A 12,579-nucleotide genomic window follows, 5' to 3' on the forward strand; every position below is an offset into this window, starting at 1 on the left:
TTGCTTGCCTTCTAGTAGATGCAAGAAGCGAAAAGCTTTCTATATTAATGGATGACTTTGCATGACACACAGGCCCACTTCATCTTGATGGCCAGTATACAAAGCAAAGGGAGAGCATGGCACAATCTCTTCCCAGACGAATTGGACAGCAAGGCACCAGAGGCAGACCCTAGCAAGGCTTTTTTAGTCCACGCAAGGCATACTGTTCCTGCAGCCCTGTTACACCAAAATGCCCACCTCGACCAAGTCCTCCCAACAATCCCAGTGTCACAGGTGGCTCAAAAAACACTTCCAATACCCAGAGATGGTCCAAGAGTTTTTATTTCAAACTCAGGCCTAGCTTTAGGGCGGCCCTTCACCCTCTTGTCTAAACGCACCAATACTACCTTATCACAAGTGTCTCTACTCCCCAGGTTAGTATATAACAAATATTACCCGCTACTGTCTAAGTTCTGTGCTATGCTGGTGGGGGATGTACGTAAAGCCTGTGCCATATCTATGTATCTTCTCTCTAGGACTTAACTGTCCCTAAACTATCCAGTGGTAAGTGGTTTAAAGGAGAAAATGACTTGTGCCTTCCAGACGTTCTCCCGTGTAGGCTTCACACTCCAGTTTGAGAGGGGTCCCCATTCCTTCTTGACAGTGCAAGGATACTGGCGTTGGCACACCATGTCCTGCCTTTTTGTAAGGGCCCCAGTATCCCACCAAGAACAGGATGCTCCTTGTGACTTATCCACTGGCTTTGCATATCAAAACCAGAATGTTTCTTTCAGTACTTGTGTTGGAAAACACTATAGACCGGCCTGCACCTGATTTGTTTTACCATTGTGTGCGATTCCTCTTACTCCCCAACCGATGCACCAATCAGTAGGGGGGCTTCTATGCTTTCATCAAACATGCTAATTTTTAAAGGGGTCGCATTTCTTGTGTTGATTTTCAGCACCGAGCCCCACATTTACTATGAGGTTGTTTGAATGGCTTTTTCTTTTAAGCTCCTACCAGGATCCATCAAGGGTGACTTTGGTGGCATGTCATTTGCTTGCAGGATATAGCTGATTCGAAATATTGGTGTCTTCCAACCAAGTGGGTTAGTAATGAAGTATGGTTTCATAGTATAATGAAGGTTTTCCAAACTGCTAGTAAAGGAAAGTCTGGATTCCATTAAAGGCAGCAGTGGCAATTATGCTATTCATGTTCCTGATCTGTGCCTAAGTCCCGGAATCAAAACTTCTGCTTTTGTTTTCTGAGATAACCAACCAGAACTTGACTGCAAACACAGAACACCAAACTTTCAAGAACAGTCGGCTGAAACCTCCAACTACTTATGGTTAACCATATAATGTACTATATCCTTTCACAATGTTTTCACCTCTGACCTAACTAGAAAGAAACAAGAGAGCATCTTGACAATGGTTCAACTGTTTGCTGTGTGTTAACACCACCAGCACCAATTAAAAGTTTTTATTTGCCAGTATTCCACATGTCGATGCATTTAACATATGTTCATTGCATGTTTCTGTCAATGTTTTATGCTTAGTCGGGCTGGATAATTCTAGTATCTGTGTCTGTATTTGTACTTTATTTTACTATCAGTTTAGAAAATGTTCATTCTGTGTCAAGGTTACTCACAACCAATAAAGATGGCCGGTCAATGAGTTTCATATAATAATGTGTTAACACAAAGTCCCCTAACGGGAAATCCAAAAAGACCACATCCAGCCAACAACGGCCACCGGTTACCATGAGTAAAATGGTTTTTCGTGATGTAATATAAATGTTACAGCAGGCTCAACTTCCAGTTGGATCACAACCCATAATCGGCACGTGGAGTTGCAAAGCAGGGCACCTATTCTGGCTCCAAGGTTCTCTATGAAGACCTGGAGATATGGGGATATCGGATTCAGTGAGGATCATTTTAATCATACATCCCTTATTAGGTGAGCAGTTGAAAGGTTTGACATGAAGGCACATCGGTCAGATGACAACACTGACTTATAGAACATATTTTACAGGCTATAAATATTTCTCACTGTACTCCAGTGCTGCAATCAGTAAAAACGAATTGCACCCTCTATTAAAACCACTCACTACTAAACCTATGAATCCGTGTAAAGAAAAGAAATATCCTGCACCAACAGATCCAGTGTATATTGGGGGACATCAGAAACCAAATGGCAATAGTGGTTATTACTGCTAGAAAGAGGGATAATGCTCCCTTGTCAACCACTGAATTTCCTACCAGCAATGAGATTAGGAGGATTTATAATTTTGGACATAAGGCTGCTACTTCAGTGGCTTTTATCGTACGTATAGTCAATGGCACTGTTCTTATGGGCAGTTATGCTTAACAAAAGGGAAAAACTCAAAAGCATAAAGGGGACAAATGAACTGAACAACTATCACACAAAGGTGAGTCCCCTAAATGAACCACTTAATTTTCTGATTCTGTAAAGCCACACTCCTATAGAGGATGTGGCTATCATAAATTATATTTGAATGAATCTATTGAAGGACACACAGTTGAATATAAAAATTATTTATTCAGTAGGCTCATTGATCCTGCAAAAATGCACATAATGAATACTGCCTGCTTCAAATGACACAAATCTGGTAAATGACAAAAACAGTAAAAACACACCTCAGACCTGTTGTCCGTGCCAAACATTATGTGCTAGAGAATCTATATTACAGTCAATAACACACAAACCTGATTTCATGTCAAGAATGAAGAACAAAAAGATTAGTTTTGTTGACAACAGGTTAGAGTGAAAATATAACGGCAAGAAATTGGCTGTAGATGTGAGTCAATCTAATTATCTCAACTAGGAGGACTCAATCCTGTACTACTGACCATTTCTAACTAGTTTTGACAGAGTACATGGATGCAAATACCACATGAATGATTAATGTAAAATATGAATAGATCTAGATACACAGCCAAGGTCCTTATGGGCAGTTTAAGAAGGCCCAATAGGACGGCATGGAAGCTCGGGGTAAGGTCATCCCACCTGAGACAGTCGTCTTTCCTCAAGATTCTAAAAGATGGTAAATGGCCACTGATGTCTTCAGCACTGCTCTGAATAAAGCTGAAAAATTAGGTTGCCAGATAGCAGGGGCAGCAGTTGTGAAACATTGCGCCTGGCTAAGAGGAACTAGCTTTCAGCTTCACACACAGGCCACCATACAGGATAAACTCTTAGAGGATTCAGCCCTTTTTGGAAGGGCGGTGGATGAAGCACTTGAAAAGGCTAAAAAAGATCACAACAACCTTAAAACCTTAGGCCAAACTACTGGCAAAGGCTACCAACAAATAGGGTCTGTGGCAAATAGGAGGTCCTTTTGGTCCACACCTTTGGTACGTTCCTCAGCCCAATCAACCCAACGAACAGGTAGTGGGTTGTTTACTTCACCCCAACCACTAACCCACACCATCAGATCTACACTACACCAAACCTCCTGGAAGATGGAGAGGACGACCCCCCCAGGGTGGCATTTTCTACCTCTAAATGACGACAAGGTCCAAGTGCCCTCCTATGTCTCCGCAGTAGGTGGGAAATTAACTTCCCTCCCCAATGCATGGTAGGAGATAACCTCTGAGAAGTGGGTAAGGTACTGTGGCGCAGGGCTGTTGCGATAAGCTTTTAAATTAGCCCCACAATCTTCCCATCATAGGGCTGATTATCTGGCCCTTTCAAGGTAGGAAGCTTTAAGACCCAGGCGTGTGCGAGAGTATGTGTGGGCAGACCCCTCCTTACGTGCACAGGTTGCTGCTGGGGTTCCGCAGACGGATGCCAGTCTGTTGGCCTGAATGGGCTCCACCAACATGACGGATGCTGGGTGCATTATATTGGCAGGGCCGGCCAAAGAGAAGAGAACCAGCTGGGCCGTGGCTGGTAGAACATGGCCTGACTGATGAGCATACTGATGATGCAGCGGGTGATGCCGCAGGCGAACCCCTGGAGAGCCGCAGCAGCACAAGAAAGAGCATGTCTCTGGCAAACAGACCTGCTGGAGCCTGCGCTGGAAAGAAAGCAATACAACCCACAAAAGCACCAGAACATTTCTTTCTTTGTAAAGGCCTCCAGAGACCACCAGGCAACCAAGAAGTACTATATCAGCACAACGGCCAAACATAGGGCCAACAGTCCCTGATCAATTATTTGGCATTTGATTTAAAAAAATGCACCAGCACTGCGTAAAAAGGGCGCAGGGCTTACAAGCCTTTATGAGCCTAGCTCAGTGCACCCACAAATGTGAGGAACTATTTTTATCAGGACACCTGTGGGAAGGGACGACATTTGTTGTTTTCTCTTGGTTTTCATAAATTTCCTGCTGCACTTTGTTACACACCCCTTTCATTTCCCAAATGAGACCTACATTTAGTTGCTGCTTTAGGCACTGTATGCTTTAGTAACGTGCACAAGTCGCCTATCCTTCAATAGGTCTGCCTGTGCTCTTTCAAAAAATGTAGGCTTGCCATTCTTCACCACATTCGTTTTCCTTATTTTCAAATGCTAAGTACTTCTGTTTAAGCCGTCAGCATAAAATCCTGTGTACCATGACTCCATTTGTGGCTTGTGGTATTGCTTGTTTTGTGAAACATTACAAAAATGTGATTTCCTAACTAGAAGAGTCGGGGGAAGCATTGCTTTTCTCAATATTCAGAGGCCATTACCTTACAAAGTAAACGGCCAAACATGCCCAGCAATACATTTTTTCTGTCACTTTTCCAATTTGTTCCCAAACAATGGGAATTTTAGGTACATAGTTGTTGCCTGACCTGCGGTAATGACCCCTTACTGAACTTGGAATTGCCTCTACTTTTTAGAAATGTGTCTTTGTGTTCCCATTGAGCTTTCCTATCCTCTTCCATTCCGTCCAAGCATGTCCTATTAAAAAAAAAATGGGGAAAAATCACCTACCCCCCACAAAACTAATGGTAACCTTATGAAAAATGTTTTTTTGTTTCCACTCAACCTGTTCTTGAAAACTTGAAAAATGGAGACTCCAGAACTGCAAACCATTTGTTTGTAGCTCTTACAAGAAAAATACCACAGGATTCTTTGTACATCATTTTATTGGCATTTTCTGAAAAAACACAATGTGATCACTTTTTTTATTTTCTCACACCCCTCTACAGCAAACTAGGAATCCTTGGTGGCGTTATGACCGCCTACGTGTGGGAAGAAAAGGGTGCAAATTTGGCCAAGATATCAATAGTAACAAAAAAAGTTACAAGGGATTTAATGCAACATACCGAAATGTTCAAAAAAGGGTTCAGCACTGGGAGCAAAAAACCCTACCAGTTAAGGGGTTAACATGCTCCTTGAAGGCGTTCTGCCTTTTTGGAAACTAACAAAACAATATTTACATAATACTTAATGTTCCATTAGATGGAAAACGTTCTTCTGTAAACCGATTGTGTTTATCAATCATTATCTTCAGCATCACCACTCTTTTCTTTTATTGCTACTTTCTTAATTTGAGATTTATAGAATGTGTGTAGGCAAGATGCACAGGCTGTCTGTTTTTTTTTTTAGTGGAAGTGGAATCAAAGATGGCAACTCCTTTGCCGCCCCTCTCACATATTACTTCCTTTGAAAGCAATGGATCTTTATGTCCGCTTTCGACCTCTGAATTTTCATTGAAGGAATCAGATTTAAAATAGAAATGCTCGACCACCTCAGTGGTAGATACTACACTTTGCACATTTCCAATGGTCCGCAACTTATTTAAAAATGCAAACGGCAGACATGGTGTTTGTGCCAGTTGGCATGTGTATGTGATGGAACCGCCTCTTGCATCTTTCTTTTTCTAGGCATGCTAGTGCATCACCCTGCAATCTCTTCAATTCAACAGCCCCGCACTCCAATTCTTTGTAGCATTTTATTTTTGTCTTCACATTTCTTTTTTATAAAACAAGCATAGAAAATGTTTACTTTTGCACAAATATTTCTGGATAGCGCACATTGAGGAACATTTACGTAGAATAAGAGCCGAAATGTCTTCCTTCATTTCTTGATTGTTTTACCGCTTTGCATTCTTGAATCACATTGTTACCTTTTATATACTCTACCTGTGTCACTAATGGCAAAAGTCGCATTTGAATTTTGATGGGAACTCTCCTCATTAAAATCTCTGTGTAAGATGTATGTTACCATTGTCCAAGAGAAACTCTCAAACTTGCCCTAGTGATTATTCTAAAAGATCTGTTTTTTTTGTTGTTGCAAGTGTTTCTTTACCAAACTTTTATCTTTTTATAACTAAAAAATAACAATTTCCTTTTCACATGAATACGCTACTTAATGACTGCCTATAGTTTTAATTTCTGTACAAATCGTTGTAGATTCCATTTGATTTCACACTTTTCCAAAGATTGGAAGAAACTTGATGAAGCATTCTGTTGCTGCATCTTTTATTTTACTGCACACAGCAAATAAATAGTGACTTTCTTTCTTACTATTCTAATCATTCCTTCTTTGTAGTAACCTATTAAGTCAACATTTTGTAGTATTGGGGGTTTGGCTTACTTTTCTTTTGGTTCCACGTGTCCTTTATAATTTGGATAATTAATCAATTCTGTATTTTCAGGTATCTGTTCACTATGTAACACCGACAAAGGATCATTAGATTTCTTTTCAGAACATGCCACAATAATAGAAACAATTTCAGTAGTAGACACTTCAGTTCCCTGCAAGTAGTATTGTTTCCTTTTTATATGCTTCTTCTACTTTGATGACATTTTCAATTGACTTCTAAAATGAAAAAAAATTAAATATGAATAGACGATCATGATTACAAATGTAAAAATATATTACTAATTAAACCTGCAGGGTGAACAATAGAGCAGACATAGGACATGTGAGAAAATAAAAACAAAAGCCAAAAATAAGAGGAACAGGTATGCGCTAGAGAAGTTAATAGTATTTTGTCAAGCAGAAAACATGAGTGGTTCTAAAAAATTGATAAAACACAATATATACAAATGGTTCAAAGAGAAAGTAACGGTAAGAAAAAAAGACTGCAAAGGCCCATAGAAGGAACAGTTTGACAGAGAGGGAATGATGTGAAAAACGGGAAAGAATCGGTGCACCATAAAAGGACTGCTAAATCAAAGTAAAAGTGAGGACAAGAAATTGAGTATATTGTTGTCCAAAAAAGGAGCAGTGAGTCAGGGTATAGCAATTGCTCACAAACCTAACAGTGGTATACACATTAAAACCAAAAAGTACAGCAAAATGTATTCCATTCTGTCAAGCTGAAGACATCTGGGACTCTTCCTAAACGTGTGATCACAGACTATATATGAAATGACCAGAGTAGAACGAGTATTTAAGAAATTAAAAAGATGACAGAAGGTCAGTGAGGGAAGAGTTAAACTTGGAGAAAACGTTGGGCCACAGAGGCAGTAATGGGAAAGAAAGGAGAGAAGGAGCAGCAAAGCATACAAGGAGTAGCCAGTCTGATTTACAGTATTGGCCTAAAGTAGAGTGATAGTAGCAGTCCAGAAATAAGTCTTTCTTCAGAATATGGGTACAAACATAGATTTTAAGTTTTTTAAATTGAATAAAAAACTGTGTTGCCAGTCAAACATATATGTCCCCAAGCTGAGCACAGATCTCTGAAACCTCCCAAAAACCTGAACAGCTAATGTCTACCAATAACTCTTCCTTCATATTTCACGTAACTACTTCAACACATCTATAAAACATATTCAATAACGCCCCTAAGAAAACTCTTATTCATACTCGAATGAGTGGAAGAACAGAATTTATCAATATTAGTAAACTTATTTCTAACTCTAATAAATCACAAAACCACATCACTATCAGGACAAGAATGCATACTGTGTTTAATTCCTCCCTCCTTAGAGACCCCCAGCTCTTTTTTGCTGAACTTTGGGAATTTTTAATTTTAACCTTGGAGTGAGTGAGTCCTTTTTCTCTCTCACCTAGGTGTGTTTCTTTTGTCGTTGGAGTCTGACAAACTCCATAGGCGTCATCTGTTTACATAGTGTCACACAGCACCTTCAGTGTAGTGACACTGGGAAGTCTTCCAGATTTCCCAAAGGTTTAAATACCTTCTCTTGGTGAAACTACTGTTTCCAAGAGCAGTGAAGTGTAATTGACTTTACTTACATTTTGTAACTTTTTAGATCCAGCACACACACTCTTACAATTGGGTGCTGGAGGGGTTACTTAGTATCCCCTTCGTCTAGTTTCTCATGTAACATTTTTATGTTGCCCTTTCTACAATTAATGACTGGTGGTTGTGGTTTACTTTTTCCTACCATTGTGTGTCTTTACCGAGGGTTGCAATTGAAGCTGCAGTAAGACACCCATGGGTGCCCATTTTGTCAAAATGGCCACAGTCTTCTTTTTTTTTGCCATTTCTTTTTGGAAAGGTCCTTCTTGAGATTTACTCTGCGCGCCAAACCAGGTTTGGTCCCTTTGTTCGTTTTGTCTTTGGCGGGATTCACTGGTGAATCCCGCCTCTGGCTGCAGCGTGACTGGCAGGGCAGGAAGTGAGGGAGGTACTCGCAACTCCCTGTGCTTAATCCCCTTGGTTACAGGAATGCACCCAAAGGTGATTGGCCGTCTGGCGGTCCTTGCATGACAGCCACCCTGCTGTGTGAGTGACAGCTAGGCTGCAAATTAATGGGCGAAACCTGTATAAAAGCCGAGGCTTTTGCTTTGGAAGGCAGAATCGACCACTGGTGAAGGAATCCGAAGAAGAACTTGGAAGAGACGCTTGCTGCAATTCCTGGACCATTGGTTTGCCCGGGGAAGCCCTGCTGCATTGCTGATGCTCCGAATTCGCCTCAAATAGAGAAGCCCTGCAACGGACGACTTCTCCCCTTGGGTTGGTGGGACCAGTCAACCCCAAAGCAAACTCGTCTGGACATCCTCTCGGAGCTGGCTGTACTTCCATTGCTGCTGCAGGAACTGATTGCCAGGGAGAGCAACACCAGATTGAGTGCATCATTTTTAAGTCCTACCTGAGCTCCAGGAAGATCGTCCGGACTCCCATGAATCAGGACTGACCAAGCATGAGCCACCTCAACAGAGTGCTGGACCCCAGATGTGATGAAAGTCCATAAAGGTATCTGAGAACCTGCGGTGGTGCTGTTTGCGAGAGCCACAAGGAGCTGAAACCGCAAAGTGCCGCTGATCTGAAGTTTGCCCATTGCTGCTGCCAACCTTCCATTCGTAGTGCAGGAGTCCTCAGACGTCCTCCCTCTTGTCACCACGACTGAGGCCCTGGAACACAGGATTTGCAGATCTACAGAGGAACAGAAGCCAGCTGGAACCAGTTTTCTTCAAACCAAAGGTACTGTAAAACTATGGGGACCTAGCTCTTGTTGTGTAGCCTTGCTAGCTCTCAGTTGAGACTTGTCTTGGTTTCCCTTGCAGAGCTGCTTGCAGCTTTGCCCCTCACAAGCCTCCCCGCTTGTGGCCCTACAGTGATTTCATTATCTGCAAAGACTTCTAAAACATTGTGCAAGACTTTTTTTATCTATCTGCAAGAAGTGCTTCAGTTCACCTAGACTTTGGTTCAACTAACATTGGCTGCCCTGGCTCCCTGAAAGACTCTTCTTACCTCTTACTTGGTGCGTTAACTATTCCACAGGAAAGTGTTAATTTACTTTGCATTGGAGAGTTGAAAAAGTAATTGCCTGCTTAAGTATATTTGTTAACTATTGTTTTCTTCCCCCTCATTTCCTTTTGAGACTAAAACTCAGTATTGCTCTAAATGTACCAGTGACGTATCAATGCCCATGATGTCCTAGTTATTTAAGTCCTCAGGTTGGAGGAAGTGTCTGTGTGCCATCACAAATAGGTATCTACTGATTTTATTGAAACGGAGTGTGTGTAGCTTTGAAGTAGATTATTGTGTTACATATATCTGCTCCCTTCTAAAGAAGGCTTATTTTTATTTTTTTATTTATTTGAACTTTACTCAGTAACAAGTAAGTTTTGTCAAAGACCTTCCCTATCTACAGAAGCAGTTCAGAAAGGGACGTTCGAACGCTTATTCAACTGACTGTTAAATTAATAATAATTGTTTTAATCAAGAAACCTTGAGAGTAAGTGTTTATTTGGGTACTTGTCACTGCGAATCTGTGTGATTACCCTACAGCTCACATTGACCCCTCTTGAGATAAGCTTGGCTGCTCAGTCACTCCACCAACTTGTGTAGTACATGCTTATACCAAAGGTTGGGTTAACTATTGCCAAGAGGACAAGGCTGCTACAATCTTCCACAGGGTACTACATCCAATCTTGCCTAACACTTTTCCACACTTTGAATGGATTGTGTCCTCCCACGTATTCCTCATCTTTGATATTCGTGTCTTCCAGCTTGCTGCTTCGGAAAATGCTTTTCACCAGAGGGCGCTGTTCTCGAGGCCGCAGTGTTGCTGTCCCTCAAGGGCTGCCATCAACATCATCTGCAGCATAAAGGGCTCGAGCCGTGCCTGTTAGCCTCAGTTCCATTTTTCCGATAGCTTTGCTTTGTGTGACCAAAAGCGGCGCTTCAGTTTTCGGCAAAAATGTCCTAGTCTTCGACACCTTCCACAAAAAAGACCGGTTTTAAAATTTCAAAAGTGTGGGAAGATGATGTCGATCACTGATCCCCATCGATTTTGCCTCTGGTGTTCAGGCCCTGACCATCAGGTCGACAAATGCGGTTCCTGTCAGGCTATGACTAACAAGACCCGTAAGGAACAGAAAGGTAAACTAGCGGTGGGGGAGCAATCCTCGAGAAAACGTAAGGTTTCAAGAGAATCGAGTGGGAAATCTAAACATGGTTCCAGGAAATCGAGATCAAGAATTCGATCGAGGAAAGACTGAGGAAAAGACGACATCGATCTCCTTCTTCCTCTTCCTCGTCGGCTGACACAAGGGTCATCTCTTACCCTTCAAAACATGATTTCCCCAAAAAATGTGGGGCCTTCAGAGTTTCAATGTTAAACATTTTCGAGAGCGCGGCCCAGACCCCCTCGAAAAAGCTGTGTGAAGACCATACTCCAGCTCACTCTAAAAGTGACAGAAGGAGGTAAAAGACTAGACATGCGAGATCCGGCGACAAGTCACTGAGGGTGTCGTCGGAGGAAAATTCCCCGACACCTAGTAAAATATAATCAAACCTACCAGTGCATAAATCGGAGGTGAAGGCTGATAAAATGGCATTGGTAATACACCCGTCGTCGAAGCTGACGTCGAAGAGCACATTGCATCTATCAAAGGCGTCCTCGATGCCACCCTCGAAGATGAGGTAGATGCCTTCCTCAGCGGTTTCGAAGCCTCCTTCGACGCTTTCAAAGCCAATGTCGATTACATTGACACCTTCATCGGCATTGTTGAGACCATCTCTAATTCTGGCACCAAAATTGACACCTTTGTCTGGCTGAGATCAGAGCCTGTTGTTTCACCCAGAAAGGCATATCAACCACAACCTAGACAAGATTTTTTTCAGGTCTATGTCCTCTATTTTCGACGAGCAATCCCCTGAAGAGGAAATTACTCCTGCTGGAATAAAATCTGGGACTAGAGATGTCCCTGAGGAATTGGTTGATCCTGGCTCCAAATTAAATAATCTGTATGAATGTCTTCAGACAGCCAGTGGCCTGGATACTTCCCCTGAGGTAGACTTTGACCCACCCGACCCTGCAGATCATGCAGACTACGTACAGAAGGTTAATGAACAAAGTTATTGAGTTTATGGGATGGAAGTCAAATTCCCCTAATTTTGACCAAGATGATATGAGGGATATCCTTAATGAAGGCCCTCAAAAGGACCCTGTCCTCCCTTTTCACAAAGCATTACAAAAAAGGGTCTCACCCACATGGGAAACCCCAGATTCTGGCTCGGCTACAAACAAGAAATTTGTGGGGAAATACAGGCCTTCCTCATCTGACCCAGAATACCTTTCAAAGCCTCCCTCGCCTGAAAGCTTAGTGGTGCAGGCAGCAACTTCTACTAGGCATTCTGCTTACCCTTCCATTCCCCCTGATAGGGATGACAAAAAAATCGACTCATGGGCCACAAAAGTCTTTTCCTCAGGCAGCATGGCTCTAAAGTCCACTAATGTGACTTGCACTCTGGCAAGGTTCACACACACACACCCCGTGGGACTCTATGACAACAGCGGCTGAACACATCCCTGAGGGCGAGGAACGGGATGGTTTCCTGGCAATCGTCAAAGATGGAAAAGACGCTTTGTAGGAATGTCTCCAGTCAGGACTGAACACTGCTGATAGCATTAGCAGGTCCCCTGGTGTCTAGGACGGTCCTATGCAGATGTGCATGGCTGAGGAAATCGGCCTTTGCACCGAATGTGCAATCCAGATTACTCAATATGCCTTTTGACGGCTCGAGGTTGTTTGGCAGCAAGGCGGACGAGAGTTTGGAGAAGCTGCAGACCTCAAAAGCGGCGGCTAAATCACTTAGCGCCTCTATAAAACAACCTCAGCAGCCTCCTACTCGGCGTCATCTTCCTGGAGGAACCGCCCCTTTCGTTTCTAATCATTTGGAAGAGGGAAGGGACAGGCGAGTCAAAAAAGGCAACAAAGAAAA

The 12,579-nt window shown here is 42.4% G+C and overlaps 1 protein-coding gene across 1 annotated transcript in view; it reads left to right on the forward strand.

The window, feature by feature from the left end:
• Window positions 1–12,579, forward strand: part of BMP2K (BMP2 inducible kinase) — a 1,074,721-nt gene that overhangs the window by 182,940 nt on the left and 879,202 nt on the right. The window lies entirely within an intron of this gene.

This window comes from Ambystoma mexicanum, chromosome 6p, assembly GCF_040938575.1.
Source record: "Ambystoma mexicanum isolate Mex_15411 chromosome 6p, UKY_AmexF1_1, whole genome shotgun sequence".
Classification (NCBI taxonomy): domain Eukaryota; kingdom Metazoa; phylum Chordata; class Amphibia; order Caudata; family Ambystomatidae; genus Ambystoma; species Ambystoma mexicanum.